Source organism: Coregonus clupeaformis, unplaced genomic scaffold, assembly GCF_020615455.1.
Source record: "Coregonus clupeaformis isolate EN_2021a unplaced genomic scaffold, ASM2061545v1 scaf0199, whole genome shotgun sequence".
Classification (NCBI taxonomy): Eukaryota; Metazoa; Chordata; class Actinopteri; order Salmoniformes; family Salmonidae; genus Coregonus; species Coregonus clupeaformis.
In genome coordinates this window covers 432,314-445,018 of record NW_025533654.1, presented here as the reverse complement: position 1 = coordinate 445,018, position 12,705 = coordinate 432,314, and the positions used below count along the sequence as shown (strand labels likewise).

The 12,705-nt window shown below is 41.9% G+C and overlaps 1 long non-coding RNA gene across 1 annotated transcript; it reads left to right on the top strand.

Moving 5' to 3' along the window:
- The first annotated feature begins 4,237 nt into the window (after positions 1-4,237).
- Positions 4,238-11,316, top strand: LOC123484111. The gene is made up of 3 exons (XR_006658405.1): positions 4,238-4,254; positions 10,991-11,059; positions 11,173-11,316. It is a non-coding gene; the product is annotated as an uncharacterized LOC123484111 (long non-coding RNA).
- The last annotated feature ends 1,389 nt before the right edge of the window (positions 11,317-12,705 follow it).

The following is a 12,705-nucleotide window of genomic DNA, read 5'->3' as shown; positions in this document are numbered from 1 at the left end:
AGATAAAATGCTATTTCACTTTCAACAAATTGACAACAGACTTTCAGCACGCTTATATGGAAGGACATTCAACAAGCACAGCACTTACACAAATGACTGATGATTGGCTGAGAGAAATTGATTATAAAAAGATTGTGGGGCTGTTGTGTTAGACTTTAGTGTGGCCTTTGACATTATCGATCATAGTCTGTTGCTGGAAAAACTGTATGTGTTCTGGCTTCACACCCCCCTGCTATATTGTGGATGAAGAGTTTCCTGTCTAACAGAACACAGAGGGTGTTCTTTAATGGAAGCCTCTCCAACAAAATATTTCAAAAACTAAAAGCTTTGTATTTGGGACAAATCCTTTACTAAACCCTGTACCTAAACTAAATCTTGTAATGAATAATGTGGAAATTGAGCAAGTTGAGGGAGACTAAATTGCTTGGAGTAACCCCTGGATTGTAAACTGTCATGGTCAAAACATATTGATACAACAGTAGCTAGGATGGGGAGAAGTCTGTCTATAATAAAGCGCTGCTCTGCATTCTTAACAGCAATATCAACAAGGCAGGTCATAGTGGTAGCAGGTCATAGTGGTCGTGTGGTCAGGTGCCAGAAAGAGGGATTCACAGTCCCCAAGTCAAGAACAGACTATGGGAGGCGCACAGTACATTTGTACATTTTACATTTTAGTAATTTAACAGACGCTCTTATCCAGAGCGACTTACAGTTAGTGCATACACTTTTCATACAGTACTACATAGAGCCATGACTACATGGAACTCTATTCCACATCAAGTAACTCATGACAGCAGTAAAATTAGATTAAAAAAACAGATAAAAATACACCTTATGGAACAGCAGGGACTGTGAAGCAACACAAACATAGACACATGCATACAAACACACGATAACATATGCACTATACACACGTACACATGGATTTTGTGTTATAGATATGTGGTAGTAGAGTAGAGAGAGGCCTGAGGGCACACACTTGTTGTGAAATCTGTTCTAAATGTATTGTAATGTTTTTAAAATGTATAACTGCCTTAATGTTGCTGGACCCAGGAAGAGTAGCTGCTGCCTTGGCAACAGCTAATGGGGATCCATAATGAATACAACTACAAAAGATTATAACGGCGATTCTGATCCAACCATTAATTCATAAAATGTTGTGCCCCCTGGTCTGAGAGGATGGAAGTTCAGTACGTAGCTAGATGTAGAAGGCTAATGTTAACTAGCTAACGTTGCCCTATGAATGGAAGTTAGGCTAGCGAGCAAGCCTTTTAGCCAGGTGACCTAGGACAACAAAACATAAGAACGTGTACTGTATGACAGAGTTATAGAACGTTTCCTCAACATGAAAGAGAGGAGGATGGCCTTGGTGTTTCTCTACAAGTAGGTTGGAAAGCAACCCACTAGACACAGACGTCAATTCAATGTATATTCCACCTTGGTTGAAACAACGTTGATTAAACCAGTGTGTGCCCCATGAGATGGCCCATGAGATGGCTGAAAAGAGAGAAGACTCTAGTCAGTCTGCTGTAGGCTACCAACATATGTTATCAACTTCCAAATAGGCCTATTGAGCCAACATTGTTAGCACATGATAGCAAAATGTGTAGAACAGCAGGAAACTTGCTTAAAACTGCTACATTTTCTCAGAGGAAATGGGACTTGAAATGCGGTAGTCCGGCCCCGCTCATTTTGCACAATGCGTGTCTCCACACACCTAGTCCTAGGCTATTAATGGATTCAAGACAAGGTCGTTTTCATTGATCTCAGATTCTCAGTGTCAAAGCAGCCTGTTTCGATCATTTGTGCGGTATTCAAAATATTCTGCCAGTCTCCAGTCATGTAAAATGAAGTAGAATTACCCTAGGCTACTAAAAACCTTCCCCATGTGTACAACTTCTGTAAAGGCTTTTCCTCTCCTTCTCTTTGCCTCTACGAGAATGCCATGATATGCATGCAATGCTTTATTATAAAGGTGCAATTTATTTTTCATGCGTTACAGTACCTCAGAGTTCAGTTGATGTATAGTTAATCTGTAAATGTCATAGGTTCTTAATACTATGTTAGTAGATGCTTATACATACTTATTTCACTGTATATATGGTAGTAATTCATGCCTGGGTACTACCCATTTTACTTACTCCTGTTTATCTGGACATCATGGCATCATTTATGTGTGTCTTAGCTATTCAGACCATGAGGTAAAATCTCTCCCCATTAGTTACTCTGGGTCAAGATGGCTGCCAGCCAGTCATTGTTCAACCTCACCCAGAATGGCCAGCCTATGACATCATCATGCCCCTGTCACTTGCTAGCCACATCCAAAATGTCTGCTAGTTTACATATTAGCATTCTAACATGCTACCGCTAACCCTTAGCCCCACTAGCGGCTACCTGTACTGCACATGGGGTTTACACAGCTCTGGCCTAAAGCCTGAGGCCTACTAACCCTGGCCTACTATCCTAGCGTGATAGGCCCAATTGTTTATAATATGTTCTACTACCCACAGCCTCTGGTCTGCTAGCCTAGCATGCTATCCTTCCTTGTGTATACTCTCTGCTACTACTAGCCCATGGCCTAGCTTAGCGTGCTAGCCCACTGTTATGTATATACTGCTCTGTGTGTGATATTTTGGTCCATTGCTACTAGCATCCATGTAGGTTTAGTGGGGGTGGTCAAAAATAGGGGAAGGGTTGTGTGGTTTTTGGGGGGCACTGATGAGGGTAGTGCTTTTTCCCTGGTTTTACATTCACTCTTTTGCAGGTTTTACTATATAAAATGATTGAACATACAGTGTACTTACTTTGCATAAAACTAAAGTGACATCATACAAACAAATACTTAAAAACAAGCCATAGAAAGTTGGTTGCAATTTCAATTTAATCCTCCAGAAACGACAGAACAAATAATGCAACAAATATTGTGGTTAAATTCAAATATACTAATTGACAAAAACCTTTATTTTTTGACAGAATGTTTAAAAAAGGTATAATCTTCGTAAATGATATCATCAGTAGGACTGGTGGAGTTATGTCGCACATACAGCTTACAAAAACATATGGAAATGTCTGCTCTACCCAATATTACAACCAAATAATTGCAGCCTTACCGCAAAAGTGGAAGAGGAAAGTGGAAGGGGGAGAAAGTAAGGAACTTGTCTGTCGGCCTTGCATTAAAGAACATAATTGGTTAAGGAAAACTGTGATAAATAAAAAAGTATATCAGTTTCACTTAAGGACCAAAGGATTGACAGCCGTCCCATATAGATTGCAAAATAGTTGGGAAGAGATTTTTGACGCACCGATCCCATGGCATAGTGTTTATGAACTGACACTCAAAACGACACTGGATTCAAAATTAGAATCTTTCAATTTAAATTATTATATAAAATTATTGCTACCAATAGAATGTTATTTATATGGGGGATACAATCTTCCCAGCTCTGCAGATTTTGCTGTGAAGAGACAGAATCATTAGATCATTTGTTTTGGTTCTGTCCATTTGTAGCTTGTTTTTGGACACAGGTCCAGGAATGGCTAAAGGATTGCAATATTTACCTGGAGCTAACCTTGCAGATAGCCTCCGAGGCGGAATGCCCACCTACCCGCGCCTTTGGGGGGGTACTGTCACGCCCTGGCTCTGGGGACTCTTTAATGTTGAGCCAGGGTGTGTAGGTTTATTGTTTTGTTTTCTATGTGTTTCATTCTAGATCGTTTATTTATATGTTGGCCAGGGTGGTTCCCAATCAGAGACAGCTGTGGCTCGTTGTCTCTGATTGGGGACCATACTTAGGCAGCCTGTTTGGCACAGTTTATTGTGGGATCTTGTTCCGTATGGTTTGTTGTATTACCTAGGACTTCACGTATCGTTTGTTGTTTTTGTTCGTGTTGTGTACACTTAATAAAAGTATGTACGCCTATCACGCTGCGCCTTGGTCCGCATCTGTCAGCGATCGTGACAGATGCAGACAATTACATTGATAGAAGATACATTCTATCTGCAATATTAAGCTGATCCATCCCCCAGAAGAAAAAGAAACATGTGCTTGTACTATGAGTCTAATTATTGACCTTTCGGTTGTTGTCTGGAAGCTATAAATGAAAGGTGTGTCAAACTAACATCACAAACTGTAGTTCAAAGTGTATTCATATTGTAGAGGAGAGGACTTATGATAGATAGGTGGAGATCATATCATTTCTAAAATACATCTAGAGCATTTGTCATCCATTTAGTTCGAGGAATAGTCAACTTTGGTAAGTGAGTTTCATTAACTTATATTGCTAATGTATTGCCGTTACAGCGATCAGCTTTTTAAAAATCCTTTATTTAAAGATGCACTATGCAGAAATTGCACCGTCATTTACTGGACGCTAAAATTCTAATGGTTAGCCTAATTTCAGTTTGTGCCAAAACAAGCATTTTTTTATATTTTTTTATTTAACCTTTATTTAACCAGGTAAGCCAGTTGAGAACAAGTTCTCATTTACAACTGCGACATGGCCAAGATAAAGCAAAGCAGTGCGATAAAAACAACAACACAGAGTTATATATGGGGTAAAACAAAACATAAAGTCAAAAATACAACAGAATGGTAGGAGTAATAGGAGTACCAGTACTGAGTCAATGTGCAGGGTACGAGGTAGTAATGAGGCTATATACTAGGAGTACCAGTACTGACTCAATGTGCAGGGTACGAGGTAGTAATGAGGCTATATACTAGGAGTATCAGTACTGAGTCAATGTGCAGGGTACGAGGTAGTAATGAGGCTTATATACTAGGAGTACCAGTACTGAGTCAATGTGCAGGGTACGAGGTAGTAATGAGGCTATATACTAGGAGTACCAGTACTGAGTCAATGTGCAGGGTACAGGTAGTAATGAGGCTATATACTAGGAGTATCAGTACTGAGTCAATGTGCAGGGTACGAGGTAGTAATGAGGCTATATACTAGAGATTACCAGTACTGGAGTCACTGTGCAGGGTACGATGTAGTAATGAGGCTATATACCAGGAGTACCAGTACTGAGTCACTGTGCAGGGTACGAGGCAGTAATGAGGCTATATACCAGGAGTACCAGTACTGAGTCAATGTGCAGGGTGACGAGGCAGTAATGAGGCTATATACCAGGAGTACCAGTACTGAGTCAATGTGCAGGGTACGAGGTCGTAATGAGGCTATATACTAGGAGTACCAGTACTGAGTCAATGTGCAGGGTACGAGGTAGTAATGAGGCTATATACTAGGAGTACCAGTACTGGGTCAATGTGCAGGGTACGAGGTAGTAATGAGGCTATATACTAGGAGTACCAGTACTGAGTCAATGTGCAGGGTACAAGGTAGTAATGAGGCTATATACTAGGAGTACCAGTACTGAGTCAATGTGCAGGGTACGAGGTAGTAATGAGGCTATATACTAGGAGTACCAGTACTGAGTCAATGTGCAGGGTACGAGGTAGTAATGAGGCTATATACTAGGAGTACCAGTACTGAGTCAATGTGCAGGTTACAAGGTAGTAATGAGGCTATATACCAGGAGTACCAGTACTGAGTCAATGTGCAGGGTACGAGGTAGTAATGAAGCTATATACTAGGAGTACCAGTACTGAGTCAATGTACAGGGTACAAGGTAGTAATGAGGCTATATACTAGGAGTACCAGTACTCAGTCAATGGGCAGGGTAATCGAGGTAGTAATGAGGCTATATACTAGGAGTACCAGTACTGAGTCAATGTGCAGGGTACGAGGTAGTAATGAGACTATATACTAGGAGTACCAGTACTGAGTCAATGTGCAGGGTACGAGGGTAGTACTGAGACTATATACTAGGAGTACCAGTACTGAGTCAATGTGCAGGTCGTAGGTAGTAATGAGGCTATATACTAGGAGTACCAGTACTGAGTCAATGTGCAGGGTACGAGGTAATAATGAGGCTATATACTAGGAGTACCAGTACTGAGTCAATGTACAGGGTACGCAGGTAGTAATGAGGCTATATACCAGGAGTACCAGTACTGAGTCAATGTGCAGGGTACGGGTAGTAATGAGGCTATATACTAGGAGTACCAGTACTCGAGTCAATGTGCAGGGTACGAGGTAGTAATGAGGCTATATACTAGGAGTACCAGTACTGAGTCAATGTGCAGGGTACGAGGTAGTAATGAGGCTATATACTAGGAGTACCAGTACTGAGTCAATGTGCAGGGAGTACGAGGTAGTAATGAGGCTATATACCAGGAGTACCAGCACTGAGTCAATGTGCAGGGTACGAGGTAGTAATGAGGCTATATACCAGGAGTACCAGTACTATGTCAATGTGCAGGGTACGAGTGTGTAATGAGGCTATATACTAGAGTACCAGTACTGAGTCAATGTGCAGGGTACGAGGTAGTAATGAGGCTATATACTAGGAGTACCAGTACTGAGTCACTGTGCAGGGTACGAGGTAGTAATGAGGCTATATACCAGGAGTACCAGTACTGAGTCAATGTGCAGGGCACGAGGTAGTAATGAGGCTATATACCAGGAGTACCAGTACTGAGTCAATGTGCAGGGTACGAGGTAGTAATGAGGCTATATACTAGGAGTACCAGTACTGAGTCAATGTGCAGGGTACGAGGTAGTAATGAGGCTACGTACTAGGAGTACCAGTACTGAGTCAATGTGCAGGGTACGGGGTAGTAATGAGGCTATATACTAGGAGTACCAGTACTGAGTCAATGTTTATTTATTTATTTTTATTTCACCTTAATTTAACCAGGTAAGTTGAGTTGAGAACAAGTTCTCATTTACAACTACGACCTGGCCAAGATAAAGCAAAGCAGTAGCGATAAAAACAACAACACAGAGTTATATATGGGGTAAAACAAAACATAAAGTCAAAAATACCACAGAAAATATATATACAGTGTGTGCAAATGTAGTAAATTATGGAGGTAAGGTAATAAATAGGCTATAGTGCAAAATAATTACAATTAGTATTAACATTGGAATGATAGATTTGCAAGAGATGATGTGGAAATAGAGATACTGGGGTGCAAATGAGCAAAATAAATAACAATATGGGGATGAGGTAGTTGGGTGGGCTAATTTCAGATGGGCTGTGTACAGGTGCAGTGATCGGTAAGGTGCTCTGACAACTAATGCTTAAATTTAGTGAGGGAGATAAGAGTCTCCAGCTTCAGAGATTTTTGTAATTCGTTCCAGTCATTTGCATCAGAGAACTGGAAGGAATGGCGGCCAAAGGAGGTGTTGGCTTTGGGGATGACCAGTGAGATATACAGTGGGGGAAAAAAGTATTTAGTCAGCCACCAATTGTGCAAATTCTCCCACTTAATAAGATGAGAGAGGCCTGTAATTTTCATCATAGCTCCACGTCAACTATGACAGACAAATTGAGAAAAATAATCCAGAAAATCACATTGTAGGATTTTTTATGAATTTATTTGCAATTTATAGTGGAAAATAAGTATTTGGTCACCTACAAACAAGCAAGATTTCTGGCTCTCACAGACCTGTAACTTCTTCTTTAAGAGGCTCCTCTGTCCTCCACTCGTTACCTGTATTAATGGCACCTGTTTGAACATGTTATCAGTATAAAAGACACCTGTCCACAACCTCAAACAGTCACACTCCAAACTCCACTATGGCCAAGACCAAAGAGCTGTCAAAGGACACCAGAAACAAAATTGTAGACCTGCACCAGGCTGGGAACACTGAATCTGCAATAGGTAAGCAGCTTGGTTTGAAGAAATCAACTGTGGGAGCAATTATTAGGAAATGGATGACATACAAGACCACTGATAATCTCCCTCGATCTGGGGCTCCACGCAAGATCTCACCCCGTGGGGTCAAAATGATCACAAGAACGGTGAGCAAAAGTCCCAGAACCACACGGGGGGACCTAGTGAATGACCTGCAGAGAGCTGGGACCAAAGTAACAAAGCCTACCATCAGTAACACATTATGCCGCCAGGGACTCAAATCCTGCAGTGCCAGACGTGTGCAGTGCCAGACGTGTCCCCCTGCTTAAGCCAGTACATGTCCAGGCCCGTCTGAAGTTTGCAGAGTGCATTTGGATGATCCAGAAGAGGATTGGGAGAATGTCACATGATCAGATGAAACCAAAATAGAACTTTTTGGTAAAAACTCAACTCGTCGTGTTTGGAGGGCAAAGAATGCTGAGTTGCATCCAAAGAACACCATACCTACTGTGAAGCATGGGGGTGGAAACATCATGCTTTGGGGCTGTTTTTCTGCAAAGGGACCAGGACGACTGATCCGTGTAAAGGAAAGAATGAATGGGGCCATGTATCGTGAGATTTTGAGGGAAAACCTCCTTCCATCAGCAAGGGCATTGAAGATGAAACGTGGCTGGGTCTTTCAGCATGACAATGATCCCAAACACACTGCCCGGGGCAACGAAGGAGTGGCTTCGTAAGAATTATTTCAAGGTCCTGGAGTGGCCTAGCCAGTCTCAAGATCTCAACCCCATAGAAAATCTTTGGAGGGAGTTGAAAGTCCGTGTTGCCCAGCGACAGCCCCAAAACATCACTGCTCTAGAGGAGATCTGCATGGAGGAATGGGCCAAAATACCAGCAACAGTGTGTGAAAACCTTGTGAAGACTTACAGAAAACGTTTGACCTGTGTCATTGCCAACAAAGGGTATATATACAAAGTATTGAGAAACTTTTTTGTTATTGACCAAATACTTATTTTCCACCATAATTTGCAAATAAATTCATAAAAAATCCTACAATGTGATTTTCTGGAGAAAAAAAATCTCAATTTTTCTGTCATAGTTGACGTGTACCTATGATGAAAATTACAGGCCTCTCTCATATTTTTAAGTGGGAGAACTTGCACAATTGGTGGCTGACTAAATACTTTTTTCCCCCACTGTACCTGCTGGAGCGCATACTACGGGTGGGTGTTGCTATGGTGACCAATGAGCTAAGATAAGGCGGGGATTTGCCTAGCAATGATTTATAGATGGCCTGGAGCCAGTGGGTTTGGCGACGAATATGTAGTGAGAACCAGCCAACAAGAGCGTACAGGTCACAGTGGTGGGTAGTATATGGGGCTTTGGTGACAAAACAGATGGCACTGTGATAGACTACATCCAATTTGCTGAGTAGAGTGTTGGAGGCTATTTTGTAAATGACATCGCCGAAGTCAAGGATCGGTAGGATAGTCAGTTTTACGAGGGCATGTTTGGCAGCATGAGTGAAGGAGGCTTTGTTGCGAAATAGGAAGCCGATTCTAGATTTAACTTTGGATTGGAGATTCTTAATGTGAGTCTGGAAGGAGAGTTTACAGTCTAACCAGACACCTAGGTATTTGTAGTTGTCCACATACTCTAGGTCAGACCCATCGAGAGTAGTGATTCTAGTCGGGTGGGCAGGTGCCAGCATTGTTCGATTGAAGAGCATGCATTTAGTTTTACTAGTGTTTAAGAGCAGTTGGAGGCTACTGAAGGAGTGTTGTATGGCATTGAAACTCGCTTTGGAGGTTTGTTAACACAGTGTCCAATGAAGGGCCAGATGTGCAAAATGGTGTCGTCTGCGTAGAGGTGGATCTGAGAGTCACCAGCAGCAAGAGCGACATCATTGATATACACAGAGAAAAGAGTCGGCCCAAGAATTGAACCCTGTGGCACCCCCTTAGAGACTGCCATAGGTCCAGACAACAGGCCCTCCAATTTGACACATTGAACTCTATGTGAGAAGTAGTTGGTGAACCAGGCGAGGCAGTCATTTGAGAAACCAAGGCTATTTAGTCTGCCAATAAGAATGCTGTGGTTGACAGAGTCGAAAGCCTTGGCAAGGTCGATGAAGACGGCTGCACAGTACTGTCTATTATCGATCGCGGTTATAATATCGTTTAGGACCTTGAGCGTGGCTGAGGTGCACCCATGACCAGCTCGGAAACCGGATTGCATATCGGAGAAGGTACGGTGGGATTCAAAATGGTCGGTGATCTGTTTGTTAACTTGGCTTTCAAAAACTTTCGAAAGGCGGGGCAGGATGGATATAGGTCTGTAACAGTTTGGATCTAGAGTGTCACCCCCTCTGAAGAGGGGGATGACGCGGCAGCTTTCCAATCTCTGGGGGATCTCAGACGTTACGAAAGAGAGGTTGAACAGGCTAGCAATAGGGGTTTGCGACAATTTCGTGGCTAGTTTTAGAAAGAAAGGGTCCAGATTGTCTAGCCCAGATGATTTGTATGGGTCCAGATTTTGCAGCTCTTTCCAGAATATCAGCTGTCTGAATTTGTGTGAAGGAGAAGCGGGGGTGCAGAGCTGGTAGCCGGGATAGTGGTAGCCAGGTGGAAAGCATGGCCAGCCGTAGCAAAATGCTTGTTGAAATTCTCGATTATTGTAGATTTATCGGTGGTGATAGTGTTTCCTAGCCTCAGTGCATATATATATATATATATATATATATATATATATATAGTGTATATAGTGTATATAGTGTAGAGAATCATTGTACCATCTATATCGCTGTTAAATATATTTTAAATAACCATGAATATTGTATTTTCAGCTATTTGAAGCTGGTGTACAAAACCGAAAGAAAAAGACGCAAAAACGGAACTTAAAAATGGGAAGCATAGAAATAGCTCATATAGAACCAATCTACCGTTTCTTAGAGTTGCTTTCAATGAGAATGACAGATCTATAACTCACATCTCTATGTGCATTTTGTTGGTTCCCTAAAAAGTTACATATTGCAGCTTTAACCAGAGATGTCAAATTGAGATTCACATCTCTTTTTCAAGTGACCCTGGCCAAGAAAGCTGCAGACATAGAGTTAGACATGAATGAAACAAAACACAACACAACATATAACATAAAAATGAAGTAAAAAAACTGTGGAAAACGGATAAGATAACTTAAAAGAGCAGGTTTCTGAGAAAAATGCAGTATACATCGTAGTGAATACCTTACAATGTGTAATAAATTACAACATCTATTTTTGCAAACAGGTACTTGTGGTTGGGTGTTCACACCAAGCAACGTGTGACATAAAGAAGTGTTCTCTTCCTGACACGCCAGTAAGTTGTCTTGTCAACAAGCCTGTCTTTCATTTATATTGCATCATCATTCTCTGCTGCTATGTATATCATTCTATATTAATCCTGAAGCTTAATTCACCCTTCTTGTGCAGGCAGAAGATAAATGATCCCCCTGATAATAATAGTTCTGGTGGACACATCAGAGCTGTTTTCTTCAACATACACAATACTGCAGGAAAAGTATTCCCACATGCAACAAGTAAACAACAGAAGGTTATGCACAGAAACAGAGACACACTCACGTGAGTATGTACTGTAATGATCCACTACATTCATGTCACACCTCACCAGAATAATCTTCTTCCTTTAGATGAGTTTACTCAGGTTACAGTAAAGTTAGTAGCAGAAGTGCTTATTTCAGGAAAGAGGAAAGAGTCATCATGACATCTGTTCAGACCAGATGCATTCTCAAAACCTCTGTATAGCTCACTCATATGATTGAGGCCCATTTGTTTTCCATCTTGACTGGCTGCATCACCTCTTGGTATGGGAACTGCTTGGCATCCGACCGTAAGGCTACAGAGTGTAAGGCCCAGTACATCACTCGGGCTGAGCTCCCTGCTATCCAGGACCTCTATACCAGGAGGTGTCAGATGAAGGCCCTAAAAAATATGTCAAAGACTCCAGCCACCCACCCACACACACACACACACACACACACACACACACACACACACACACACACACACACACACACACACACACACACACACACACACACAAACACAAAACACATGTACAGACGCCATAGACGCCACAAACACACACACACGCACACACACACACAAACAAACACACACACACATACACACACACTGCTGCTACTTTGTTTATTACATATCCTTATTGCTTAGTCACGTTTACTCCTACCCATATGTACATACTGTATTACCTGAACTACCTGAACTACCTCGTACCCCTGTACATTGACTCAGTACTGGCACTCCTAGTATATAGCCTCATTACTACCTCGTACCCTGCACATTGACTCAGTACTGGTACTCCTAGTATATAGCCTCATTACGACCTCGTAACTGCACAATTGACTCAGTACTGGTACTCCTAGTATATAGCCTCATTACTACCTCGTACCCTGCACATTGACTCAGTACTGGTACTCCTAGTATATAGCCTCATTACTACCTCGTACCTTGCACATTGACTCAGTACTGGTACTCCTAGTATATAGCCTCATTACTACCTCGTACCCTGCACATTGACTCAGTACTGGTACTCCTAGTATATAGCCTCATTACTAACTCGTACTCTGCACATTGACTCAGTACTGGTACTCCTAGTGTATAGCCTCATTACTACCTCTGTACCCTGCACATTGACTCCAGTACTGGTACTCCTAGTATATAGCCTCATTACTACCTCGTACCCCTGCACATTGACTCAGTACTGGTACTCCTGGTATATGCCTCATTACTACCTCGTACCCTGCACATTGACTCAGTACTGGTACTCCTAGTATATAGCCTCATTACTACCCTCGTACCCTGCACATTGACTCAGTACTGGTACTCCTGGTATATAGCCTCATTACTACCTCGTACCCTGCACATTGACTCAGTACTGGTACTCCTAGTATATAGCCTCATTACTACCTCGTACCCTGCATA